We start from the raw sequence: 27,201 nt of genomic DNA, 5'->3' as shown, positions 1-27,201 counted from the left end.
AATTTTAAAAGTGAAATGTTGATAGTGATGGCCCTACTGACATTTCTATAGTATATTAGATGTGATAATATAGGGAATTAGTTACTCACTGGATATAAGGTAGACATTTAGAGAGGGGCTTTGAATTGACCATTCTATTAGTTTAATATTAAGTAAATCATAGTCCCAGGGCATTAAATAGCATCACAATGGTCAGGAACAAAGTTAGGAAAATGGGAAAAGCAGTATCTTCTATGCTGAGAGTAGTTCAATCACCCCATGAAATTTGGCCAAGTGATTATTTAATCCAGTGTCCTGAGAATTATTAATGTAGTATACAAAAAATGTGGTATATACCATTGTCTTTGACACACTAGCACAAATTAGAAGACATTCTCACATATAATACCTAGGAAAGACAGTAAACCACTTAAACACCGAACAAGATTTTAGCTCCAAGATGGCAGAATCGGGAGGGAGTGCACTGATAGTCCGGGAAAAGATAGTTTAATAAAAGTGGAGATACTGTAGTTTCAGGGAAGAGTTAGGGAAAAAACTGCAGAGAAAACTCTTCTGGAATCAGTGGGACATGGTGGACCTATGTGGTGGGCACAGGCGCCCACGGCTCGGGACCCCAGCTGCCAAGTCTATGCACCAGCGCTGGAAAGGGAGGTGAGGCAAAACTGCAGTAGCCTGAGACACTGGTGGAAAAGCGGCAGAAAGAGCCTAGAGGGAACAAGGCTTGAAGCCTCATGGGGGAAAGTTCACCAGGCTGACTAGAGCAGGGGAAAAAAAATAAAAGGGACTGGTACAGACACGATTCTCTCTCTCCACTCACCTTACAAAGGCGAGCAAGACAAAGAGCAGGCACCATTTTGGACATACGTAAAAGCTGTGCCACCTCAGGGCTGCGCCTGCCCTCAGCCAAGCAGAAAAACCTGACTCTGGTGGGGAAAAATAACAGGAGGTTAAGAACTAGTGATTGTGTGGAGCTTATGAACTGGGACTGTGGAAAAAAAACTGAGGCAGTGTGGGAGAACTCACAGAGTACCTGAGACGTGAGTACTCAGTGGAAGACGCCACAAATTCGGTAACCTTGCCAACCCGGTGGGAGATTGCAGGGGAATCTGAGCTTACACTGAGGACTGCACAGATCCTTTGTGTGGTCCTTGGGACAAAGCAGACGAATACTATACCCACAGGGGCTAGCTCTCAGACACTGACTGCCTTCAAGGAGAATAGCTCAGCTGTACAGAATTACTTCCCTTCTGAATAAAAAAAAAGAAAAAAAGAGAGAGAGAAGATTTACCATGCCAAACCTGGGTGTGTCACCTTTGGCACACCCTTAACCCTTAAGAACTGAATAGAACTGTCTGGTGACACCCATCACAAGCCTCTAAAGATCCACCAAAAGCAGACAGTCCACTTAATCTAGACTCATAGTATAATGAGAAAAGCCACCACAGGAAGGGAAAAAAAAGAAGAAACCAAAGAATATCTTCAAAATGCCAAGCAACAAATGCAGAGACCAAGGAAACAAGGACAAGGAAGACATTATGATGCGCCCAAATGAACATGGCACTCCAATTCAAGATTATGAAGATGATGAGATAGAAGAAATGCAAGATACAGATTTCAAAAAATTTATGATAAGAACATCTAGAAGCTCTCAAAAACAAATTCTTGAACTAAAGAAATCCTTACCGGACAGGATAGAAAATCTCTCTAGTGAAAATGAAATCTTAAGGAGGAATCAAAATGAAATGAGTAATCTAGTAGAACATAAATTGTGATATTGAAGAGAAATCAAAATGAAATGAAAAATTCAACAGATGAAATGACAAATGCATTTGAGAGCCTTAAAAACAGAATGAGTGAAGCAGGAGAGAATATCAGACTTGGAAGACAGAGCACAGGAAAGTATACAGTCAAACCAAAGAAAAGAAGAGGAAACTAGGAATCTAAAAAATATTGTGGGGAATCTACAGGATACTATTAAAAACCCAACATTCAGGTTCTAGGAGTTCCTGAAGGCATGGAGAGGTAGAAAGGATTAGGAGGCCTTTCTAGTGAGATACTAGCAGAAAACTTCCCAGGTTTGGAGAAGGACAGAGACATCCTAGTACGGGAAGCTCATAGAACCCCTAATAAACGTGACCAAAAGAGATTCTCACCACGACACGTTGTAATTAAACTCACAACAGTGAAACATAAAAGATTCTAAAATGTGCAAGAGAGAAACATCAGATTACTCTCAGAGGATCTCCAATTAGACTCACAGCAGACTTCTCATCAGAAACCCTACAGGCTAGGAGGGAATGGCGAGACATAGCCCAGGTACTAAGAGAAAAACTGCCAGCCCCTGCAAAGCTCTCATTTGTGAATGAAGCCGAAATAAAGACCTTTCATAGCAAACAGAAATTGAAAGAATTATGGCTGGCACCACGGCTCACTAGGCTAATCCTCCACCTTGCGGCCCAGCACACTGGGTTCTAGTCCCAGTCGGGGCGCCGGATTCTGTCCCGGTTGCCCCTCTTCCAGGCCAGCTCTCTGCTGTGGCCCGGGAAGGCAGTGGAGGATGGCCCAAGTACTTGGGCCCTGCACCCCATGGGAGACCAGGAGAAGCACCTGGCTCCTGCCATCGGATCAGCGCGGTGCGCCGGCCGCAGCGCGCTGGCCGTGACGGCCATTGGAGGGTGAACCAACGGCAAAGGAAGACCTTTCTCTCTGTCTCTCTCTCTGTCCACTCTGCCTGTCAAAAAAAAAAATATATTGAAAGAATTTGTCGGCACTCGTCAGCCCTGCAAAAGATGCTTAAAGTTGTGTTACACACAGAAACACAGAATCATGGTCATCAATACGAAAGAAGGTAAAGGAAAGAAACCTCACAGCAAAAGATCACTGGAAGTTCAAAGCATATATTAGAAATATCTTTGGGAAATGGCAGGGCAAAGTTACTACTTATCAATAGTCACATTGAACGTTAATGGCCTCAACTCTCCAGTTAAAAGGCACAGACTGGCTGAATGGATTAAGGAACAAAACCCATCTATTTGCTGCTTACAAGAAACACATCTTTCCAACAAAGATGCATGTAGACTAAAAGTGAAAGGTTGGAAAAAGATATTCCATGCCAACAGAAACCACAAAAGAGCTACAGTAGCCATCTTAATATCAGACAAAATAAACTTTAACACAAAAACTGTTAATAGAGACAAAGAGGGGCACTGTATAATGATTAAGAGATCAATTCAACAGGAAGATATAACTATTATAAACATATATGCACCTAATTACAGGGCACCAGTTTATTTAAAAGATATGTTAAGGGACTTAAAGGGATACTTAGACTCCAATACAATAGTACTGGGGGACTTCAATACTCCATCTCAGGAACAGACAGATCAACTGGACAAAAGATCAACAAGGAAACAGCAGATTTAATCGACACTATTGCCCAAATGGATCTAACAGATATATACAGAACTTTTTCTCCTACACTTAAAGAATTTACATTCTTCTCAGCAGTATATGGAACCTACTCTAGGATTGACCACATACTAGGCCATAAAGCAAGTCTCAGCAAATTCAAAAGAATTGGAATCATACCATGCAGCTTCTCAGACCACAGCGGAATGAAGCATGGAAATGAGCAACTCAGGAATCCCTAGAGCATATGCAAACACATGGAGACTGAAAAACACACTCCTGAATGAACACTGGGTCATAGAAGAAATCAGAAGAGAAACCAAAAATTTAGTGGAAGTAAATGAGGATAACAGCACAACATATCAAAACTTAGGGATACAGCAAAAGCAGTGTTGAAAGGAAAGTTTATAGCAATAGGTGCCTACATCAAGAAATTGGAAAGGCACCAAATAAATTAGCTTTCAATGCATCTTAAGGATCTAGAAAAACTGCAGAAAACTAGACCCGAAACCAGTAGAAGAGAAATAACTAGAATCAGAGAAGAAATCTCAGAATTGAATCAAAAAAATAACAAAAGATCAGCCAAATGAAGATTTAAAAAAAAAAATAAACAAAAATGACACACCATTGGCCCAACTAAAAAAAGTAGAGACTTTTCTCTACTTTTCTCCCAAATCAATAAAATCGGAGATGAAAAAGGAAACTAACAACAGATATCACAGAAACAAAAAGAATCATCAGAAATTACAACAAAGAGTTGTATGCCAACAAACAGAGAAATCTATCAGAAATGGATAGATTCCTGGACACATGCAGCCTACCTGAATTGAAACATTAAGACATAGAAAACATAAACAGACCCATAACTGAGACAGAAATTCAACCAGTAATAAAGCCCCTCCCAACAAAGAAAAGCCCAGGGCCAGATGGATTCACTGCTGAATTCTACCAGAATTTAAAGAAGAACTAACTCCAATTCTTCTCAAACTATGCAGAACAATCGAAAAAGAGGGGATCTGCCCGGCGCCATGGCTCAATAGGCTAATCCTCCACCTGTGGCACCAGCACACTGGGTTCTAGTCCAGTTGGGGCGCCAGTTCTGTCCCGGTTGCTCCTCTTCCAGTCCAGCTCTCTGCTGCAGCCCGGGAATCAAGTGGAGAATGGCCCAAGTGCTTGGGACCTACATCCACATGGGAGACCAGGAGAAGCACCTGGCTCCTGGCTTCAGATAAGCGTGGTGCGCCGGCCGCAGCACGCCAGCCGCAGGAGCCATTGGAGGGTGAACCAACGGAAAGAGAAGACCTTTCTCTCTCTCTCTCTCTCTCTCTCTCTCTCTCTCTCTCTCTCTCTCTCTCACTGTCCACTCTGTCAAAAAGAAAGAAAGAAAAAAAAGGAATCCTCCCAAATACTTTCTATGAAGCCAGCATCACCTTAATCCCTAAGCCGGAAAAAGATGCAGCATTGAAAGAGAATTACAGACCAATATCCCTGATGAACATAGATGGAAAAATCCTCAATAAAAATCTGGCTAATAGAATGCAACAACACATCAGAAAGATCATCCACCCAGACCAAGTGGGATTTATCCCTGGCATGCAGGGATGGTTCAATGTGCACAAATCAATCAATGTGATACACCACATTAACAAATTGCAGAAGAAAAACCATATGATTATCTCAATAGATGCAGAGAAAGCATTCAATAAAATTCAACACCCTTTCATGATGAAAACTCTAAGCAAACTGGGTATAGAAGGAACATTCCTCAATACAATTAAAGCAATTTATGAAAAACCCACGGCCAGCATCCTATTGAATGGGGAAAAGTTGGAAGCATTTCCACTGAGATCTGGTACCAGACAGGGATGCCCACTCTCACCACTGCTATTCAATATTGTTCTGCAATATTGTTCGGCAATTAGACAAGCAAAAGAAATTAAAGGGATACAAACTGGGAAGGAAGAAGTCAAACTATCTCTCTTTGCAGATGATAGGATTCTTTATTTAGGGAATCCAAAGAACTCTACTAAGAGACTACTGGAACTCATAGAAGAGTTTGGCAAAGTAGCAGGATATAAAATCAATGCACAAAAATCAACAGCCTTTGTATACACAGGCAATGCTACAGCTGAGAAAGGACTTCTTAGATCAATCCCACTCATAATAGCTACAAAAACAATCAAATACCTTGGAATAAACTTAACCAAGGACGTTAAAGAACTCTACGATGAAAATTACAAAACCTTAAAGAAAGAAATAGAAGAGGATACCAAAAACTGGAAAAATCTTCCATGTTCATGGACTGGAAGAATCAATATCATCAAAATGTCCATTCTCTTAAAAGCAATTTACAGATTCAATGCGATACCAATCAAAATACCAAAGACATTCTTCTCAGATCTGGAAAAAAAGATACTGAAATTCATATGGAGATTCAGGAGACCTTGAATAGCTAAAGCAATTTTGTACAACAAAAACAAAGCTGGAGGCATCACAATACCAGATTTCAGGACATACTACAGGGCAGTTGTAATCAAAACAGCATGGCACTGGTACAGAAACAGATGGATAGACCAATGGAACAGAATTGAAACACCGGAAATCAATCCAAACATCTACAGCCAACTTATATTTGATCAAGGATCTAAAACCAATTCCTGGAACAAGGACAGTCTATTCAATAAATGGTGCTGGGAAAACTGGATTTCCACGTGCAGAAGCATGAAGCAAGACCCCTACCTTTCACCTTACACAAAAATTCACTCAACATGAATTCAAGATCTAAATCTACAACCCAACACCATCAAATTATTAGAGAACATTGGAGAAACCCTGTAAGATATAGGCACAAGGAAAGACTTCTTGGAAAAGACGACAGAGGCACAGGCAGTCAAAGCCAAAATTAACATTTGGGATTGCATCAAATTGAGAAGTTTCTGTACTACAAAAGACACAGTCAGCAAATTGAAAAGGCAACCGACAGAATGGGAACAAATATTTACAAACTATGCAACAGATAAAGGGTTAATAACCAGAATCTACGAAGAGATCAAGAAACTCCACAACAACAAACAACCAACTTAAGAGATGGGCCAAGGACCTCAATAGACATTTTTCAAAAGAGGAAATCCAAATGGCCAACAGACACAGGAAAAAATGTTCAGGATCTCTAGCCATCAGGAAAATGCAAATCAAAACCACAATGAGGTTTCACCTCACCCCAGTTACAATGGCTCACATTCAGAAATCTACCAACAACAGATGCTGGTGAGGATGTGGGGGAAAAGGGACACTAACCCACTGTTGGTGGGAATGCAAACTGGTAAAGCCACTATGGAAGTCAGTCTGGAGATTCCTCAGAAACCTGAATATCACCCTACCATACAACCCAGCCATCCCACTCATTGGAATTTACCCAAAGGAAATTAAACTGGCAAACAAAAAAGCTGTCTGCACCTTAATGTTTATTGCAGTTCAATTCACAATAGCTAAGACTTGGAATCAACCTAAATGCCCATCAACAGTAGACTGGATAAAGAAATTATGGGACATGTACTCTATAGAATACTATTCAGCAGTAAAAAAAAAAAATGAAATCCCGTCTTTTGCAACAAAATGGAGGAATCTGGAGCACTTCATGCTGAGTGAAATAAGCCAGTCCCACAGGGACAAATATCATATGTTCTCCCTGATTGGTGACAACCGAGCACCAAAAAGGAAACCTGTTGAAGTGAAATGGACACTATGAGAAACAGTGACTTGATCAGTCCTTGTCCTGACTGTTGAGGAACAACTTAATACTTTATCCCTTTTAGTATTTTTTGTTCTACTTAATATTATTGGTTGAACTCTGTAATTAACACACAATTATTCTTAGGTGTTTAAATTTAACTGAAAAGTGATCCCTGTTAAATATAAGAGTGGGAATAAGAGAGGGAGGAGTTCGGCACATGCTCAATCGGACTTGCACAAACGGTAGAATTAGAAATATGCCTGGGGTTGGCCGGCGCCGTGGCTCAATAGGCTAATCCTCCACCTTGCGGTGCCGGCACACCGGGTTCTAGTCCCGGTCGGGGCGCCGGATTCTGTCCCGGTTGCCCCTCTTCCAGGCCAGCTCTCTGCTATGGCCAGGGAGTGCAGTGGAGGATGGCCCAGGTGCTTGGGCCCTGCACCCCATGGGAGACCAGGAAAAGCACCTGGATCCTGGCTCCTGCCATCGGATCAGCGCGGTGCGCCGGCTGCAGCGGCGGCCATTGGAGGGTGAACCAACGGCAAAGGAAGACCTTTCTCTCTCTGTCTCTCTCTCTCACTGTCCACTCTGCCTGTCAAAAAACAAACAAAAAAAAAAAGAAAGAAAGAAATATGCCTGGGGATTCCAATTCAATCCCATCAAGGTGGCATGTACCAATGCCATCTCACTAGTCAAAGTGATCAATTTCTGTTCACAATTGATCATAATGAAAGGATTAAGATTCAAAGGGATCACATAAACTAGACTAGTGCCTGCTAATACTAGCTGATAGAATAAAAAAGGGAGAGAACGATCCAACATTGGAAGCGGGATACACAGCAGACTCAGAATGGCAGATGCCCTAAACAGCACTCTGGCCTCAGAATCAGCCCTCAAGGCATTTGGATCTGGCTGAAGATCCCATGAGAGTATGTTAGGCATGGAAAGCCAAGACTCTCTGGCAAAAAAAAAAAAAAAGAGTACCTAAATGAAAGATCTCTGTGAGTGAGATCCCAGTAGAAAGAAACAGGCCATCAAAGGAGGAGGTACCTTTCTCTGAAGGGAGGAGAGAACTTCCACTTTGACTATGACCTTGTGTAACTAAGATCTGAGTCGGCGGACTCAAAAGGCATCTATAGCCTTGGCAACTCATGACAAGAGCCTAGGGAGATTACTGATGCCATAAACAAGAGTGTCAATTTTTAAGTCAACAACAGGAGTCACTGTGCACTTACTCCCCACATAGGATCTCTGTCCTTAATGTGTTGTACAATGTGAATTAATGCTATAACTAGTACTCAAACACTTTGTGTTTGTACTTTACACTTTGTGTTTCTGTGTGGGTGCAAACTTTACTTAATATATACTGAATTGATCTTCTGTATATAAAGATAATTGAAAATGAATCTTGATGTGAATGGAATGGGAGAGGGAGTGGGAGATGGGAGGGTTGTGGGTGGGAGGGAAGTTATGGGGATGAAGCCACTTAATCTAAAAGCTGTACTTTGGAAATTTATATTTATTAAATAAAACAAAAAAAAAAAAAACACCACCAAACAAGATGGTTAAGTCCCGGTTGGGGCGCCGGATTCTGTCCCGGTTGCCCCTCTTCCAGGCCAGCTCTCTGCTGTGGCCAGGGAGTGCAGTGGAGGATGGCCCAGGTGCTTGGGCCCTGCACCCCATGGGAGACCAGGAAAAGCACCTGGCTCCTGGCTCCTGCCATCGGATCAGCGCGGTGCGCTGGCCGCAGCGCGCCGGCCGCGGCGGCCATTGGAGGGTGAACCAACGGCAAAAGGAAGACCTTTCTCTCTGTCTCTCTCTCTCACTGTCCACTCTACCTGTCAAAAAAAAAAAATTAATGGACCATGTTTGCATCTCAACTCTATCCATCTTCCCATTTGTCTTCCCTTTCTTCACTGACAAAGTCATAGGATGCTTTCCTAAGGATTTCTTCACTCATTGAGAACCTAGCCCCAAAGCATGAATCACACTAAAGCCACCCAACAGCCACAAAGAAAATTCACTGGGATACCATTAGCGGTGGTGCTGTTTGCCCTAACTAAAGTTATTATGTATCCATCCAGAAAGATGCCAAATTGTGGTGATGTCATGGTTTACTGATGAATGTGAAACTATAGAAACTATAGTTGAGCTGAATTAAAACAAAGTTAGAAAAGAGTAAAATTAGAGGCTAGCATTGTGGCATAGCAGGTGAAGTTGCCACCTGCAGTGCTGGCATCCCATACGGGTGCCGGTTCAAAGTGCCAGCTGCTTTACTTCCGTTCTAGCTCTCTGCTATGGCCTGGGAAAGCACAAGATGGCCCAAGTCCTTGGGCCTCTGCACCCACGTGGAGATCCGGAAGAAGCTCCTGGCCCCTGGCTTCGGATCAGCCCAGCTCCACCCATTGTAACCATGTAGGGAATGAAGCAGCAGATGGAAGTACATGCACTCTTGCTCTCACTCTCTGCCTCTAATTCTGCCTTTCAAATAAATAAGTCTTAAAAGAAAATACTATAAAAAATAAATCTGTTATGGTTTGGACACCCAAGTTATACAGGTATTGAAGGATGAGGGTTCTGATGAGAAAACCAAGAATAGCAATAGAGTTGTACAGTTAGAATTCTAATACAATATGGGGCCTCAGGAAACCCGAGTCCATTCCATCATTTATCAAGAGTAAACTAAGTTCCAGAGGAACAAACCAACTTGTTCAAAGTGACAGAGATTACTGGTTTTAGTGATGGACTTAAAACCTATAGTAGTTCTGGGTGGTGTTTTTTTTTTCCTATGTAGTATTAGGCAGAGAAGCAACAGGGAGAATTGATTCTTGGCCCAAAGGAGCTTAGCCATTCTTCTAACACAGTTTAAACATCTTGAGCTCCTTCCAGGTCACCATCGCATGCCATAGAAAGTGCAAAAAGTATGTATAACACATCTATATTTACATATATAATCTTCAAACACAATTCCTGTGTTTTAGTAAATTCCCTGAAATGAACTCAACTTGCTCTGTGAGGCAATGCAGTTTTATGGTTTTGTTGCTGTACTGTGTATTCAGTCCAGTAAAACAAACAAAATACTGTTCTGTGTACAGAGCCACCAGATTGTATTATTTAATACTCCTGATAGATGAGAGTCATTTTTACAAGTGGCATCTGGCCAAGATTGCGAGTCTCCAAGTGTCTCAACTGTGCTCAATCATTGCATCTCCCTCTATTAAAGTATTGAGATTTCTAGAACCCATAGCAATCAATCTGCTTGATTAATGAAATTTTTTAAGCTTTTGTTTTCCTGGTACTGGCTCTCCAAAAAATTAGACACTCATTTCCTCCTGCATTTGTGGTTGCTAGGAAAGTGAGAGATTTGGTGATAAATATTTATTATCTTCCAATTCCTGTCTCCCTTATGGTAGGGTTATTGCTTTATTCAGTTTCAAAGCTAAGGAAAATGTCTGCCTGTCATTAATAATAAACAAAGCTGTAATGTGTGTGCAATAATGAATTAAGCTCATCCCAGCCCATCTGTGCATCTCCGCTCACAGGCATCCTGTCGAGCAAAGGTTCTGCACAATCCACAGGTCCTTGGTCATCTCATTGTGGAAATAATTTCTGGGAGGAGGCAAGTTAATATGTAAAATACTACACAAAGTGAGCAAATCTTTTCCCAAAGAAGCATCTGGCAATAAAGCAAAATCTGAGCTATTGTTGTCTCCAGGGCTGGGGACGGGGGAATAAAGGAAAAATCAGCAAGGTTCATCTGATCTTGGAGAATCAACAGAACAGCCTCACTATGCAAATTAAGCAGCTGGAGAGAAGCAGGGATCAGTCTGCACTTGTTGACTTTTTCCATTTCTTGGCCAATTCAAAATGGCCCCCTCCATGTGCTGGTAAACCTTCTCCTAACTATTTCATAATAATTTCACTCACAGCCAAGACACTCTGGCAAAAAAAAAAAAAAAAAAGACCTAAACGAAAGATCTCTGCAAGTGAGATCCCAGTGGAAAGAACGGGCCATCAAAGAAGGAGGTACCTTTCTCTGAAGGGAGGAGGGAACTTCCACTTTGACTATGACCTTGTCTAAATAAGATCTGAGTCGGCGAACTCAAAAGGCTTCCATAGCCTTGGCAACTCATGACAAGAGCCTAGGGAGATTTCTGACGCCGTAAACAAGAGTGTCAATTTGATAAGTCAACAAGAGTCACTGTGCACTTACTCCTCATGTGGGATCTCTGTCCTTAATGTGTTGTCCAATGTGAATTAATGCTATAACTAGTACTCAAACAGTATTTTACACTTTGTGTTTCTGTGTGGGTGCAAACTGTTGAAATCTTTACTTAATTTATACTAAACTGATCTTCTGTATATAAAGAGAATTGAAAATGAATCTTGATGTGAATGGAAGGGGAGAGGGAGTGGGAGATGGGAGGGTTGTGGGTGGGAGGGAAGTTATGGGGGGGAAAGGCCACTGTAATCCATAAACTATACTTTGGAAATTTGTATTTATTAAATAAAAGTTAAAAAAATTTCACTCACAACATTTTTATTGTTTCCCTTCATTAATCATTCTCTAGTAAAAAGCATTTTAAGTACTTACCACTCTGACAAAAAAATTCTGTTCTCTTCTAAGCAAAGACCATCATGCGCCCTTCACTTATGACTAACATAACAGACACCCTTAAATCAGTGCTTCTCTAACTGCAGTAAGCACAGGAACCACCTAGGGGTCTTGTAACAAAGCAGATTCTGATTCGACAGGCCTGAGGCAGGGCCTGGAGGTTCTGCATTTCTTGCAAGCTAAAAGTGATGTTAGTGATATTGTCCACAGACCTCCCTTTGAGTAGCAAAATCTTCCCTTATCAAGTAATCACACAAAGCAATTAAGAAACCCACATAAACAAAGATAACATTTAAAATCATTCTACATATTTTAATGTAGATGAATCTGATGCTTTCACCCTATGTTACCTCTCAACATGTTACTTCCCTTTAAATTTTAACACCTTCCATAAGATTCCCACATATAGGCGAGTGCCATTAACTGATAAAGTAAATATCAAAGCACACTTATTAATAATTCTATAAAAGAAGTCTTGTGTTTATTTTCAGTATGTCTTCTCTACATCTAGATCATAAGCTCTCTACAGCTTTAAGAGATAGCTACTAGTTCATCTTCATAGTCTCTCACTTAGCACACCATCAAACCCATTCCAACCAACATTACTGAATGTCTACTGTACAACTGACACCATGCTGGGCACTGAAGATGCTGAAGGAACAAGGAAAAATCAACATGCTCTCCAGAAGTTTAACAGAGAACAGAATATTCTCTCTGAATCTCTTAAATACAGCATGTATTAGAAATATAAATAAAGCCAGCACTAGACAGGAAGCATCACCTTATAAACGTAAATATGTTAATTTCTAATCCTAACACTTCAAACCCAAATCACCCCCTATAAGCTCCACATGACTTTAATTCTTTTGAAACTATGATTTCAAAGACCAGAACTCTTTTGTGATTCCAATGCTTTGGCATATCACACATCATTAAGTGACAGCATTTGAACTGACCAGATGTAAATAAAAGAGAACAATTTCAGTAACAAAAGCTATATTCTCAGTTCTTGAGATTTGACAGCTCTAGAGTAATTACCATTGGAATGGAAAACTTTCACAAATGAATCATCAAAAGAAAGACATTTTCTTCCATTTGTTAGTTAGCAGTCCAGACACACCAAGGTTAAAAAATATAATTTCCATATTCCTTATCTAAAGGGACTCAATCAAGCAAGACTCCTTTCAACCCTCATTGGGACAAGAAGGAACAGATGTAAAAACATCTGTCCTGCTTCAGAATGATGAAAACATCCCCGTGCTATCAAAGACAGCTCTGGGTCACTTCACTAGAGTCTCTAGTTTCAACATGAAAGTGCTTTATCGACTGTCATTGTGGTGAAAATCAAGAATAATACAGACTGATATTTTATCAATCTGAAAACTGAGCTATTGGTCCTCTCTATTCCATCTCATAACATTATCACCGATATTCTTAATTGAAGCTTCCTTATGTGCCTTTTGGGGGACTGAAAAAAATGCTTGAATACTTGACATTTTTGGTGCAGCAACAGTGACATCCAGTGGGTAGCAAGATTAACCCCAAAATTCTGTGTAAACTCAGTGAAGGAAGGTTAGGATATCCCAAAAACTGGTTTTGTCTCTCTATGGTACTTAGTATGAAAGCATACTTTTTTTATTCTCTTGGGATAACAATTCATTTATTATAGTAGTTAACAAAGCAAAGTCCAATCTTGTCTAACTGATCAAAATGTTACTAAAGTTCCTTCTCAAGCCAATGTTACTCACTGCTACAAAAGAAACTATTATTCACTTTATAAATAACATTCTTTCAACATTTCTGTAGCTTCTCAGTAAGCTGCTTCATTTGACATCGTTTATCACCTGAACTGTTTCTAATTATCAAAAACTTCAAGTGAAGAAATTTAATTAGGCTTTCTTTTTGCACATTCTTTATATTCATATTTATAGGTATATTTATAATATATATGTTAAATACAAATATTCATAATCAATCTACATTTTTATTACATTTCTGGCTAATAGGATTACACAAAACAACTACAATGTTCATGGATTTCCAGACTTTATTTCAGTAATCCATTAATATCACTATTGTATGCCACAGCTGTCATTTCAGTTTTAAAACTCTGAACATATGTCAATCTAGGTTCTGGCAAATAGATACCACAGAATTATAAAAGTTTTAAAGAAACTAATTGCCCCATAGATATGAATCCCTCAGGCTCAGTGGAAAAAGGTTAATTACCTGGATCCTGAGAAACTGTAAGAAGAGATGTGAATACTGCTGCATTCCTGAGAGAATAAGACTTTACAGTGTTTTGTGATTTCAGTTCATTAGCTCAAATGCACTCTCTTTGAAATAAAGAAAGCAGGACTTCTGAAATGGAGAAAGAATATCCAGTGACTCTTATGTGAATACTCCAAAAAAGTGATCCATTAAGATGTATACAATTCATTATACAGAAAAGTCAACATTAATATTATTTCAAAGCCTACTGGAAGTCTAGGATTCCTGAGTTCTGCCATTAATACAGCAGTGTCTTAAGACTTATGGGAATAGACCCATTAAATCTTTTAGGCGAACTAAATTACAGCATATAATATACCCAAAAATGCAAAAGATATCTGCGTTTCTTTGCACTGAAACATAAAAATTGAACAGGTTACTCTAAGACATTTAATTTCTTTCTCTTGCCTAATGAATCTGGCTCAGTTTTGGCTGAGCCCAGACCATCCAATGTGACAAAAACTAGGTATATGTGGCTATGTGGCTATTGAATATGTGATATGTGGCCAATATGAATTGATAATTACTAAGTTTAAAATATATTCATATTTTTAAGACTAAACATAAAAGTGGAATATAAAATACCACAGTAATAATTGCATATTGAAATAAAAACCACATGTGATTCAGTCAGTAATAAAAACCCTCACAACAAAGACAAACCTACATCTAACATGCTCAATAGGGAAAAATTGAAAGCTTTTCCTTTAAGATACAGAATAAGACAGAAATACCCACGCCCACAAATTCTGTCCAACCTAGCACTGGAAGACCTAGCCAGATTCATTAGCCAAGAGAATGAAATATAAAAAGAAGTTAAATTGTCCTGTTTGCAGACAATAAGGTCTTTTATGCAGAAAACCCTAAAGAATTAACCAAAAAACTATTAGGACTAATATATGAACTCAGTAAAAATACGGAATACAAAATCAAAATACAAAAATCATTCTATTTGCATACTGAAGACTATAAAACGTTGAAAGAAACTGAGAAAGACACAAGTAAATGGGAAGAGAATCTGTTCATAGATTCAAAGAATACTGTTGAAATGTCCATATTACCCAAAGTGATGCACAGATTGACACAATCCCTATGAAAAACCAAATGAAATTATTCCTAGAAACAAGAATATCCTAAAATTTGCATGGAACTACAGAAGACCATAAATAAAGCAATCTTGAGAAAAAAATAAAACTGGACACCTAACACTACCTGACTTCAAAATATACTACCTGGGCTAAGTATCCTGGTACAGTGGGTTTAGCTGTTGCTTGGGATGTCCACATCCCTGATCTTGATTCCTACTTAAGCTTCCAATCCAGCTTCATGCTAATGCACCTGGAAGGCAGCAGATGATGGCCCAAGTGCTTGGATTCCCATCACTCACGTGGGAGACCCAGATGTATTTCCTGGCTTCTGGCTTCGGCTTGGCAAAGCCCTCGCCGTTGTGGACATTTAGAGAGTAAAGCGGCACATGGAAGTTGTGTCTGTGTGTATGTGTGTCTCATGTACCCTCAATATCCCTATGCCTCCCTGTCACTCTTTTAAATAAACTATATATATATATATATATATATTGCAAATACTTATATTTGTAGTATGTATATATACCACAAAAATATAGTAATCAAAACAATATGGTGCTTGCATAAATGTAGACACATAACCCAATGGAAAAGCAGATCATGAATGGCAGAACAGGTCAATTAAACATGGAGCAAATGAAATACTATCAAGCCATAGAGAAAAAGGGTGAATCTGGAGGACATTTTGTAAATAAAAAAGTTAAGTGCAGAAAGAAAAACTAGACATTTTCTCTATATGTGGAATATAAAAAGGTGATCTCATAATGTGGAGAATACAATGGGGGTTACCAGGGGCTAGGATGGCTAGAGGTGGAAGTTGAGAAGATGTCAGCTGAAGTAGGCAAAAATTTCAGTTAAACACAAAGAATAAATTCAAGAGATTTTTGTACATGTTGACTATTGTTAAAAAAAATGCTAAGAGTAGAATGTAAAGTGTTCTTACCATAAAAAACGGTAACTATGTGTGGTAATGCACATTTAGTCATCCCACAAAGTATATGATGACATCCCACATATATATATATATATATATATGTATGTATCTCAAATCATGTTGTACATAGTAAATATATAAAATTCATTAATGTAAAAAAAGCTGCAAAGTTTTTACATAATTTAAAATGTGAACACATTGGATGCAACTGGTTAAATGAAATACATTGCCAAAATCATTTTACCTGTTTTTTATTAACATAAAGAGAACAGTTTTCATATATTTCATAGATACAATTCTAAGATAGCCATTCTAATTATACATGAGGGTACTTCAAAAAGTACTCAGAAAAATCATACTGTGTAAAAAATGATACATGGATTTAAAAATATTTGCACCCATAAAAATTCTCCAATTAGTTTTCTATGAACTTCATGCAGTCTTCTCATATGGATTTGCAGTAAGCAATATGCAAGAATGACCACATGTTATTACACATCAAAACTTTTACCATCATTTTGCATACCATCTCATCTTAATATCTATATCTACTCCTCATCTGTCTTGGCCATCCTGCCTGCCTTTTCACGTTTACGTATATCATCTTATTTTAAATTAAGATTAGCAATTACAGTTTCTACTACTACCTGTTGCTTATAAAGGCACAACATAAATAGAGAGGCATAGTTCAGGGGTTTGACTGGTGGGCTCTGAAGCCAAGCTGGTGGAATTCAAATCCTAGGCCTGCTCCTGACTAACTGTGTAACCATGGGCAAAAGTATTCAGTTCTTTTTGTATCTGTTTCAAATGTAATTTGAGACTAACAAAAGGATTACCAAGGGGATAAAACAAGTTAATATATTAAATCACTCATTACAACGCCTAGCAATTAGAAAACATTAATTATACAGCTGACTGACTATTTTTGACAGCATAAAAGAGAAAAATGAACATCTGACACCTTCAAAGATTCTGGAAATCTTAAGAATTATCAACTCTATGTGCATTTAAAATTTTGCCACTCTTCAAATAAGCCGATTCATATGATAAGCTTTCCTAAAGGAATCAGTCACTTATAATGTTAACTATTGTTTTTTTAATAATACCCCAAATTTATTTTCTTCATAACTTTATAACCCCTTTTCTATGATGTTCTGCTTTCCCTTTTCTTTGGTTAGTCTCTTGTAACCATGGTTTCCCTCTCCATTACCAAAAAGTCAAAGCTCAGTCATTTGGACTCTATTCTTCCATCTGAATTTACAAAGTGGTTTCTTCCTATTCTTCCCTATCCAATACCCAAATACCATCTTCCTGGTCCCATCTGCCATTTTTCATTCTTAGCCCCAATTCTTCCATAGGCCTTCTCCATCTGCTTTGGTCTGCGTTTTTTCTCCCTGCCGAAACTCTCACGATATTCCCCATCCCAATCCACTAACATTTATTACCTGCCTATGCTGGGAAGTCAGGCTCCAGGGATACCAGAAAAAAAAAAATCACACACACACACACACCATCCTCATGGAAATGACAGTGTAAGTGGGAAGACAGACATCAAATAAGTCTTCATAAGAAAGCTGAGTGTCTTAAGATGTAAGCCATGGAGGTAGGGCACTAATGCACTCATGTGCTCATGCTTTGCTTCCCTAATCAGCCTGAAAACTATTAAGTACGCTTATTTCTTCCATTTTTAAAATATTGCCAATATAGAGAAGTACAGAATTCAGTGGGCACATAGATTTAATTCTTAACATGTTATATTTGCCTCATATGTAAACATATGTATATATATGCATACAAACATACAATTTTTACAGCAGGGTGTATATATTGATATCACATAACATGGGATTTATGAAAAAGATTGTAAAATAAGCAAAAACAGGTGCAGTTTTATGTTGGGTATAATTGAGTAGAGGCAATATTTATATCTATAAATATGTATATACAAGTATCTTAAATATCTATAAATATCTTAAGCATCTATAAATGTGTATATACAAATATGTCATCTATATTTTTATTATATGTATGTATACCTACACATAGATATATTAATTTCCACATATGAGAAGAGTATGTTATTTGTGTCTGGCTTTTGTCACTTATTTTTGCTTATTTCACTTCTTATTTTTTGCACATCAGGACTTCATTCTTTTTGATGTCTGAATAATGTTCCCTCATGTATATACAAAATGTTTCTTCAATCACCCAGTGATGGACACTTAGGTTGATTCCATTAATTTGTTATTGATTTGCTGCAATGAACATGGTAGCACAGCTTTTCTTTCATGTGCTGAATTCATTTCCTTTGGATATATACACAGAAGTAGTATAGCTGGGGCAATATGATAGAACTATTTTTAGTTTTTAAAGGAATTTTCACATTTTTCTACAATATCTCTACTAATTTGCATTTATAACCACTCCAGCATCTAGTACAGTACTAGGCACAGAGTTGGAGTGTAAATACAGGTCAAACATAACCAGTATCTTTTTTAGACACCTATTTCTTTTTTGACATGACCTGCCATTATGGTGCCTTAAGGTTCAAGTTTTACCCTTCCTTGTTGTGTGACAGTAAAAATCACTCAAATGACCTAAGTCAGACCCCAGCTTCTAAAACCATCAACTATATATTTAATCTGTTAACCAAGTGTTATGTAAATATAATATACTGGTATTTGTGGTCTAGTCCCAAAATACTATCAACTCTTCAGAACTCTACAACTTTCTCCAAGTCCTAATTTTAGACAGCTTTTTAAAAATTAAATAACTCAAAAATCCAAACATAATCACTGTTGACACTTTCAAGTAGATCTTTGCAGTCTTTTCCCCATGCACATGTGTACCTATATTTTGCTTTCTAAAATTGGGGTCGTAGTACACATTTTTGTAATTTGATGTCCATTTAATACACAATGAATGTTCTCCCACATCACTAAATCTTCATCTCCATGATGATTTCTTAAGTGTCCTCCTATTCCACTGATGAAGAATCAAGATCCTGTTTTGAAAACTTCAGATCCTTTGCCCATTTTTCAAAAGTTTTTTTTTATTTTAGAGGTAGAGTTACAGACAGTGAGAGGGAGTGACAGAGAGAAAGGTCTTCCTTCTGTTGGTTCATTCCCCAATGGCCACAATGGCTGGAGCTACACCGATCTGAAGCCAAGAGTCAAGTGCTTCTTCCCGGTCTTCCATGTGAGTGCAGGGTCCCAAGCACTTAGGCCATCTTCTACTGCCTTCGCAGGCCACAGCAGAGAGCTGGATTGGAAGAGGAGCAGCCGGGACTAGAATTGGTGCCCATATAGAATGCCGGCGCCACAGGCGGAGGATTACCCTACTGCACCATGGCACCGGCCCCTGCCCATTTTTAAAGATGTATTTATTTATTTGGAAGGCAGAGTTATAGAGAGGCAGAGGCAAAGATAGAGAGAGAGAGAGGTCTTCCATCCACTGGTTCACTCTCCAAATGGCTGCAATGGATGGAGTTGCACCAATCCGAAGCCAGGAGCCTCTTCCAGGTCTCTGATGCACGTGTAGGGGCCCAAGCACTTGGGCCATCTGCTACTGCTTTCCTAGGCCACAGCAGAGAGTTGAATCAGAAGTGGAGCAGCCAGGACTCAAACCAGTGCCCATACGAGATGCCAGCACTGCAGGTGGCAGCTTTACCTGCTATACCGGATCACCAGCCCCTACCTGCCCATTTTTAAATTGGGTTCTTTTCATGTGACTAAGTCACTCGTGTTCCTCATATTTTTTATTATCCTCTTATCAAATACAATATGCAAATATTTTATCCCATTCTGTAAGTTGCCTCTTCATTATGTCTATTGTTTCCTTTGCTATATAGCTTTTCAATTTGGTATCATTCCTTTTGTCTATTTTTGGTTTTTTTTCGGTTGTATATACATAAATACACATTATTTTATTAAATACACTTCAAATATACAACAGGGTATTTTGACATATGCACATAGTGAAATCATTATTACATTAAGTGAATTAGTATATCCCTACCTTCCATAGATATCTTATTTATTGAAGTAAGAGAACCTAGCACGTACAGCCATAGAATTGCAAAGTATTTCCCGTTTTCTTCTAGCAATTTTCTGGTTTTGCATCTTACATTTCAATCTTTAAATCACTGTAAGTTAATTTTTGTGCACATAGTAAGAAAAAGCTCTAGTTTCATTCTTCTGCAAATGAACACCCAGCTGCTCCGACACCATTTCTTGAAGAGGCCATTCTTGCCACACATTGTGCCGTCTTGTTGGATTTGTCAAAAATTAGCTTTGTCAAAAATTTGGTTGCATATGCTTGGGTTTACAGACTGTCCATTTTGATGCCAGTATCATACTGTATTGACTACTATAGCTTGCTATATAATTTAAAATCAGAAGAGTGAAGCCTCCAATTTTGTTTTTCTTTCTCAAGACTGATTGTATGAGGTCTTTTCTGTTCCCATATGAATTTTAGAATTCTTTTTGCAACTTTGATTTTGCTGCTCATGCTATTGGAATCATATCCAAAAAACCATTATCCCATTTTTCCTGTATGTTTTCTTCTAGTTTTAAAGCTTCTAGTCTTATACTTAAGCTGTTACTATAATTTCAGTTCATTTTCATATGTGTTAAGAGTCTACTTTCATTTTTCTCATGTAGGTAGTCATAAATACCATTTATTGAAAAGATTTTCCTTTCCCCACTTTGTGTCCCTTACACTCTTGAAAATCACTTGGGGCCAGCGCTGTAGCTCAGTAGGTTAATCCTCCGCCTGTGGCGCCAGCATGGCATATGGGCACTGGCTCTGGTCCTGGTTGCTCCCCTTCCCATCCAGCTCTCTGCTATGGCCTGGGAAGGCAGTGGAAGATGGCCCAAATTCTTGGACCCCTGAACCTGGCTTCGGATCAGCGCAGCTCCAGCCATTGCAGCCATTTGGGGAGTGAACCAGCAGACGGAAGACCTTTCTCTCGGTCTCCCTCTCTGTAACTCTACCTCTCAAATAAAATTTTAAAAAAAGAAAATCACTTGACTATAGATGTGTGAATTCCTTTCTGGGCTCTCTATCCCATTCTACTGGCCTACATGTCTGTTAGTATTGTAGTACCATTCTGTTTTGATTACTATAACTTTGTAGTACAGTTTGAAATCACAACTGTGGTGCCTCAGCTTTGGCTTTCTTAAAGTTGCATTGTCTATTTGGAATTTTTTGTAGTTCTGTGTGAATTTTATGAATTTTTTCTAGTTCTATGGAGGCAGTCATTGGAAATTTGATAGGGATTACATTGAATCTCCAGATGTTTTTGAGTGATACGGACATTTTAACACTATTAATTCTTTCAATCCATTAACAGGTATCTTTGCATTTATTTGACTCTTCTTCAATCTCTTTCATCTATGATTCACTGCTCTTAATTTATTCTTAACCACTGTTTTGATATTTTAAGTGGCATTCCTTTCTTAATTTCATTTTCAGATAGTTCTTTTTTTATTACATAGAAATGTAATTTATTTTTGTGTGCTTTGTATCCTCTAACACTATTTAATTTGATCATTAGTTAACAGGTTGCAGGAATTTTATGTATATATTATCATGTCACCTGCAAACAGAGACAATTTTATTTCCACCTGATTTGGATGCCTTTCATTCTTTTTTTTTTTTGCCTAATTTCTCTAGGTGTTACTTCTACTACTATGTTGAATGCAAGTGGTGAAGTCTGAGAATCCTTGTCTTGCTGCTGATCCTAAAGAAAAAATTTCAGCTTCCCACCTCTAGTGTGATATTACCTATAAGCTTGTCATATATGTCCTTTATGACCCTAAAATACAGTCTATCTGTTGAGACTTTTTATCATGAAAGGATGTTGAATTTTGTCAAATATTCTGATTTTTTTTAAGTGATCATGATTTTCTCTTCATCTTCTTTATGTGGCATATCCCAGTTTTTCACTTGCCTATGTTGAACCTTCCTTGTATCCCATGGGTAAAACCTATTTGATGATATATGACCCTTATCATATGCTGAATTCTATATAATTTTAATGGATACATAATACAGATGCACAGTAAATAATTAAACAGCAGTCTTCTACTCCACAATCTTCTATTTGCTCACCATGTTGAGTTCCCATTCAGCTAATTCTCAGGCTTTAAGAGAAAGGAGGAGGTAGGTAATAGTAAATAAAGGTTCAATCTTTCCTTCTAATCATTAGTTTAACCCAATAGGTGAACCAATGTTTCTTCCCTTAAACTGAATCTCCCACATGAGGGCAAACAGCTACATACTATTCTTCTCCAGCTGTTTTCAATCATGTTTCTTCATTATCAAATGAGACTATATAAACATTTTGTATAGTACTTAATGATACAGAATTAGAAGGATAAATAATTTATTTTTCAGAGTTAAAAAATGGCAGATTTTGATCAGGGGAAGGTAACAGAATAAAAGTGGAGGAGACGCATTCCCAGGGCAGAGTGGGAAATAAATTTGCAGTGCAAATTCTACAGAAAGAATAGAGATTCCGTTGAGCAGTGTGGCCACTACAAACACCACAATGAATCAGATACTGCCTACGACTTCCACAGCTGGGGGCTAGGAGACATCAGCTTCTGAGAGAGAGGCAAGAGCAAAATGCAGCAGCCCCCGTCACTGCTAATATTGCCCGAGAGAGAACTTTATAGACACACTGATTTTGAGTCTGGCCTGGAGCCCTAATAGGATTCCCATCAAAGAAAAGCCTATTTCTTTCTCCCCATCCTGACAAGGCTACCCAGTGACCAGCAGGGACAAATTGCCATCTCAACATCAACAGAGGCTGTGGCGGCTCTCTTGCATGTGATTAGGGGATTTTATCAGAGGCAAAAATCTGCCTCCCTTGCTGACTTTGAGTCAGGCCTGGAGGGTTGGCAGGGGGCTAGACATACACTGAGGACTATGAGATGTTCCTATCCCCCTACCCTATCATAGGCTCCATAGCTCCAACTGCCCAGGCAGAGTATCCACAGGCAGCTGGCTCTGGGAACACCTCTGCTCTCTCCATGGACAGGGCAGACACAAAGGGCTCACAATGGATCCTCTGCAGGCTGTGACTCTGGGAGTCTTGCATGCTATTACTATGGGAATACTGTGACTCCACCATAGGGTTTAAGGCATAGCTGAGTTTCTAGACAACCACTCTGTCAGACCATACAGATCCTTTGGGCTGTTCATGGGGTCTGCATGGGTGAGGGTTGTAGCCACTGAGGGCTAGCCCTGGGGAATCAACTACCTTGGAAGAGAGAAGGTGAAGCTCTAGTTATACCAACAAATATGATTATGCTCCCCTCCCCCACTGACAATGGAGGAGATCTAGCATGCCCAACTTGGGTGTTACCCTGCACTCTTGCCCCACACTGCAGCACTGACCACATATCCCTGGCCCCACTCTGCACATGCCTTTGGATATCCACACAAGCATCAGACACTCCAAAAAGCCACAGATGCATACTTCAAAGATACAAGACATCAGAGGAAAAAACAGGCAAGTATATCCCCAGATACATAAAAATAAATGCAGAAATACAAAACAAGGAAGACAATATGTCTCCCCTAAAGGAATTCACCACTTTATCATTAGAATATGAATATGAAGAGACTGATGAAATGCCTGAAAAAGAATTGAAAACAATGATTTGTTTTTGTTTTTGTTTTTTGACTTTTATTTAGTAAGTATAATATCCAAAGTACATTTTATGGATTACAATGGCCTTTCCCCCCCATAACTTCCCTCCCACCCACAACCCTCCCATCTCCCACTCCCTCTCCCCTTCCATTCACATCAAGATTCATTTTCAATTCTCTTTATATACAGAAGATTGATTTAGTATATATTAAGTAAAGATTTCATCAGTTTGTACCCACACAGAACATAAAGTGTAAAATACTGTTTGAGTATTAGTTATAACATTAATTCACATTGGACAACAAATTAAGGACAGAGATCTCACATGAGGAGTAAGTACACAGTGACTCCTGTTGTTGACTTATCAAATTGACACTCTCGTTTATGGTGTCAGAAATCTCCCTAGGCTCTTGTCATGAGTTGCCAAGGCTATGGAAGCCTTTTGAGTTCGCCAACTCAGATCTTAGTTAGACAAGGTCATAATCAAAGTGGAAGTTCTCTCCTCCCTTCAGAGAAAGGTACCTCCTTCTTTGATGGCCTCTTCTTTTTTTTTTTCCTACAGGAGCCAGGTACTTCTCCTGGTCTCCCATGGGGTGCAGGGCCCAAGTACTTGGGCCATCCTCCACTGCCTTCCCTGGCCACAGCAGAGAGCTGGCCTGTAAGAGTGGAAACCGGGACAGAATCCGGTGCCCCAACCGGGACTAGAACCCAGGGTGCCGGCGCTGCAGGCAGAGGATTAGCCTATTGAGCCGCGGCACCGGTGATGGCCTCTTCTTTCCACTGGGATCTCACTAGCAGAGTTTGCCAGAGTGTCTTGGCTTTCCATGCCTGAGATACTCTCATGGGCTCTTCAGCCATATCCAAATGCCTTAAGGGCTGATTCTGAGGCCAGAGTGTTGCAAAACAATGATCTTAAGATTACTCAAAGAGAAAAAAATTCATGAGATAAAACAAATCCATACACAATATACATGAAAAATTTTGCTGAGACATAGAGATACCAAATAAATATTAGAAAGTAAAGTCTTGTGTGGGAGCAAACTGTTGAAATCCTTACTTAATGTATACTAAGCTGATCTTCTGTATATTAAGATAATCGAAAATGAATCTTGATGTGAATGGAAGGGGAGAGGGAGTGGGAAAGGGGAGGGTTGTGGGTGGGAGGGACGGTATGTGGGGGAAGCCATTGTAATCCATAAGTCGTACTTTGGAAATTTATATTCATTAAATAAAAAATAAAAAAATTGCTTTTGTTCCTTTGCTTACAGTGGTACAGTAGTTTTGTTGACTCCTTTGGGTGTAGAATTTTGAGATACTGGCTTTCTATGAAGAATTTCATTGGGATTGATAATGGTCCAGAAGGACCCTTCTGCCAAGAATTCCAAGGGCTTTCAAAAAAAAAAGAAAGAAAGAAAGTAAAGTCTTAATACTTCCAATAGTAAATACAGTGGAAAGCCCCAATAACAGACTTGGTGAGGCAGAAGAAAGAATATCTGAGATCGAAGACAAATCCTTGGAAATACCTCAGATGCAAAAAAATACTAGAATAACTGAAAATAGTGTCCAAGATTTATGGGACACTATGGATACTATCAAACAACCAAACATACATGTCTTAGTAGTTCCTGAAGGCATGGAAACACAGAATGGATCTGAAGGCCTACTAAGTGAAATAATAGCAGAAAAATTCTCTAATTTGGAGAAAGAAAAAGACATCCAAGTACAGGGAAGTGCATAGATTTACTAATAGACATGATTAGAAAAGAACCTCACCACAACACATTATACTCAAACTTCCTTTTTTTCATTTTTTTATTTTTACAGATAGAGTTATAGATAGAGAGAAAGAAAGAGAGAAAGGTCTTCCTTCCATTGGTTCACCCCCAAATGGCTGCTATGGCCAGAGTTATGCTGATCTGAAGCCAGTAGCCAGGTGCTTTCTCCTGGTCTCCCATGCAGGTTCAGGGGCCCAAGTACCGGGCCATCCTCCACTGCCTTCCCGGGCCACAGCAGAGAGCTGGACCAGAAGAGCAGCAACCAGGACTAGAACCCGGTGCCCATATTGGATGCAGACACCACAGGCAGAGGATTAACCAAGTGAGCCACAGCGTCAGCCCCCTCAAACTTTCAACAGGAAAACAGAAATAAAAGATTCAAAACTATGCACAAGAGAAATGCCAGATTACCTTCAGGGATGCCCAATTAGATTAAAAGCTGATTTCTCATAAAAAAAAAAACATATAGACTAGGAGAGAATGTAGAGACATATTCTAAGTCCTAAAACAAAAACTGTCAACTCAGAATACTGTACCCTGCAAATCTTTCATTTATAAATAAGGTGAAATGAAGACATTCCAAAACAAAGACAAACTGAAAGAATTTGACATCACTTGTCCAATCTTACAAACGATTCTTAAGGATGTGCTACACACAGAAACAGAGTATGACAGTCATCATTATGAAATCTGAAGGCAGAAAATCTCCCATTAAAAATAAAAAGCAAACAATAGGAATATTAATGGGAAAATGGTACCAAATCATTACTTATCACTAATAACCTTCAATACAAATGGCCTAAATTCTCCAATTAAAAGATACAGACTGGCTGAAGGGATTAAAAAATAGGACCCATCTATTTGTTGCTTACAAGAAGCACACCTCACCAACAAAGATACACACAGAATGAAACTGAAAGGATAGAAAAGATAGTCCATGTTCATAGAAATCAGAAAAAACAGGAGTGCTCATCCTACTATGAGACAAAATAGACCAATACAAAACCTGTTAAAAGAGACAGAGAAGGACATTAGGTAATGATTAAGTGATCAATTGAACAGGAAGATATGACTGTAATAAAGGCATATGCACCCAATTGCACAGCATCTGGCTATTTAAAATAAATGTTAATGGATCTAAAGGTAGACATAGACTCCAATACAATAATAATAAAGAACTTGAACACTCCACTTTCATCAATGGGTGAATCAATGAAACAGAAAATCAACAAAGAAACAGCAGAGTTAATCTACACTATGGACCAAAGGGAATTAACATATCTACAGAACATTTCATCACACATTTGTAGAATTCACATTCTTTTCATCAGCACATTCAACCCTCTCTAGGATAGAATATCTGCTAGGCCATAAAGTAAGTTTCAAATGATTCAAAAAAATCTTACTATGGATCTTCTCTGCACACAGTGTGCAGAAGCTGGAAAGTAGCAAGTTAAGAAACTCTAGATAATATGCAAACACATGGAGACTGAACAACACAGTCTTCAATGAACAGCATGTCACAGAAGAAATGAAAAGTCAAAAAATTCCTGGAAATTAATGGGGAGGACAACATAACATGAAAATTCATAGAATACAGCAAAAGTGGTATTAAGAGGGAAGTTTATAGAAATTAGTGCCTACATTAAGCAATTGGAAAGGCATCAAATAAAAGAACTATGAATGTTCTTAAGTAGCCTAAAGAAAAAAAAACCAAGCCTAA

The 27,201-nt window shown here is 38.9% G+C and overlaps 1 long non-coding RNA gene across 4 annotated transcripts in view; it reads right to left on the bottom strand.

Moving 5' to 3' along the window:
* Nucleotides 1-27,201, bottom strand: part of LOC149119555 (uncharacterized) — a 227,875-nt gene that overhangs the window by 151,131 nt on the left and 49,543 nt on the right. For 2 of the 4 annotated variants that reach the window (XR_016227736.1, XR_016227737.1), the window contains exon 3: nt 13,983-14,114. The exons of the other annotated variants lie outside the window; for them this stretch is intronic. This is a non-coding gene — a long non-coding RNA (uncharacterized LOC149119555). The remainder of the gene's footprint in view (nt 1-13,982; nt 14,115-27,201) is intronic. 4 annotated transcript variants of the gene reach the window in all.

This window comes from Oryctolagus cuniculus, chromosome X (genome assembly GCF_051225735.1).
Source record: "Oryctolagus cuniculus isolate XC-2025 breed Fujian yellow rabbit chromosome X, ASM5122573v1, whole genome shotgun sequence".
In the NCBI taxonomy this organism is placed as follows: Eukaryota; Metazoa; Chordata; class Mammalia; order Lagomorpha; family Leporidae; genus Oryctolagus; species Oryctolagus cuniculus.
The sequence above is the reverse complement of the archived record's forward strand: the minus strand, read 5'-3'. Positions and strand labels throughout refer to the sequence as shown.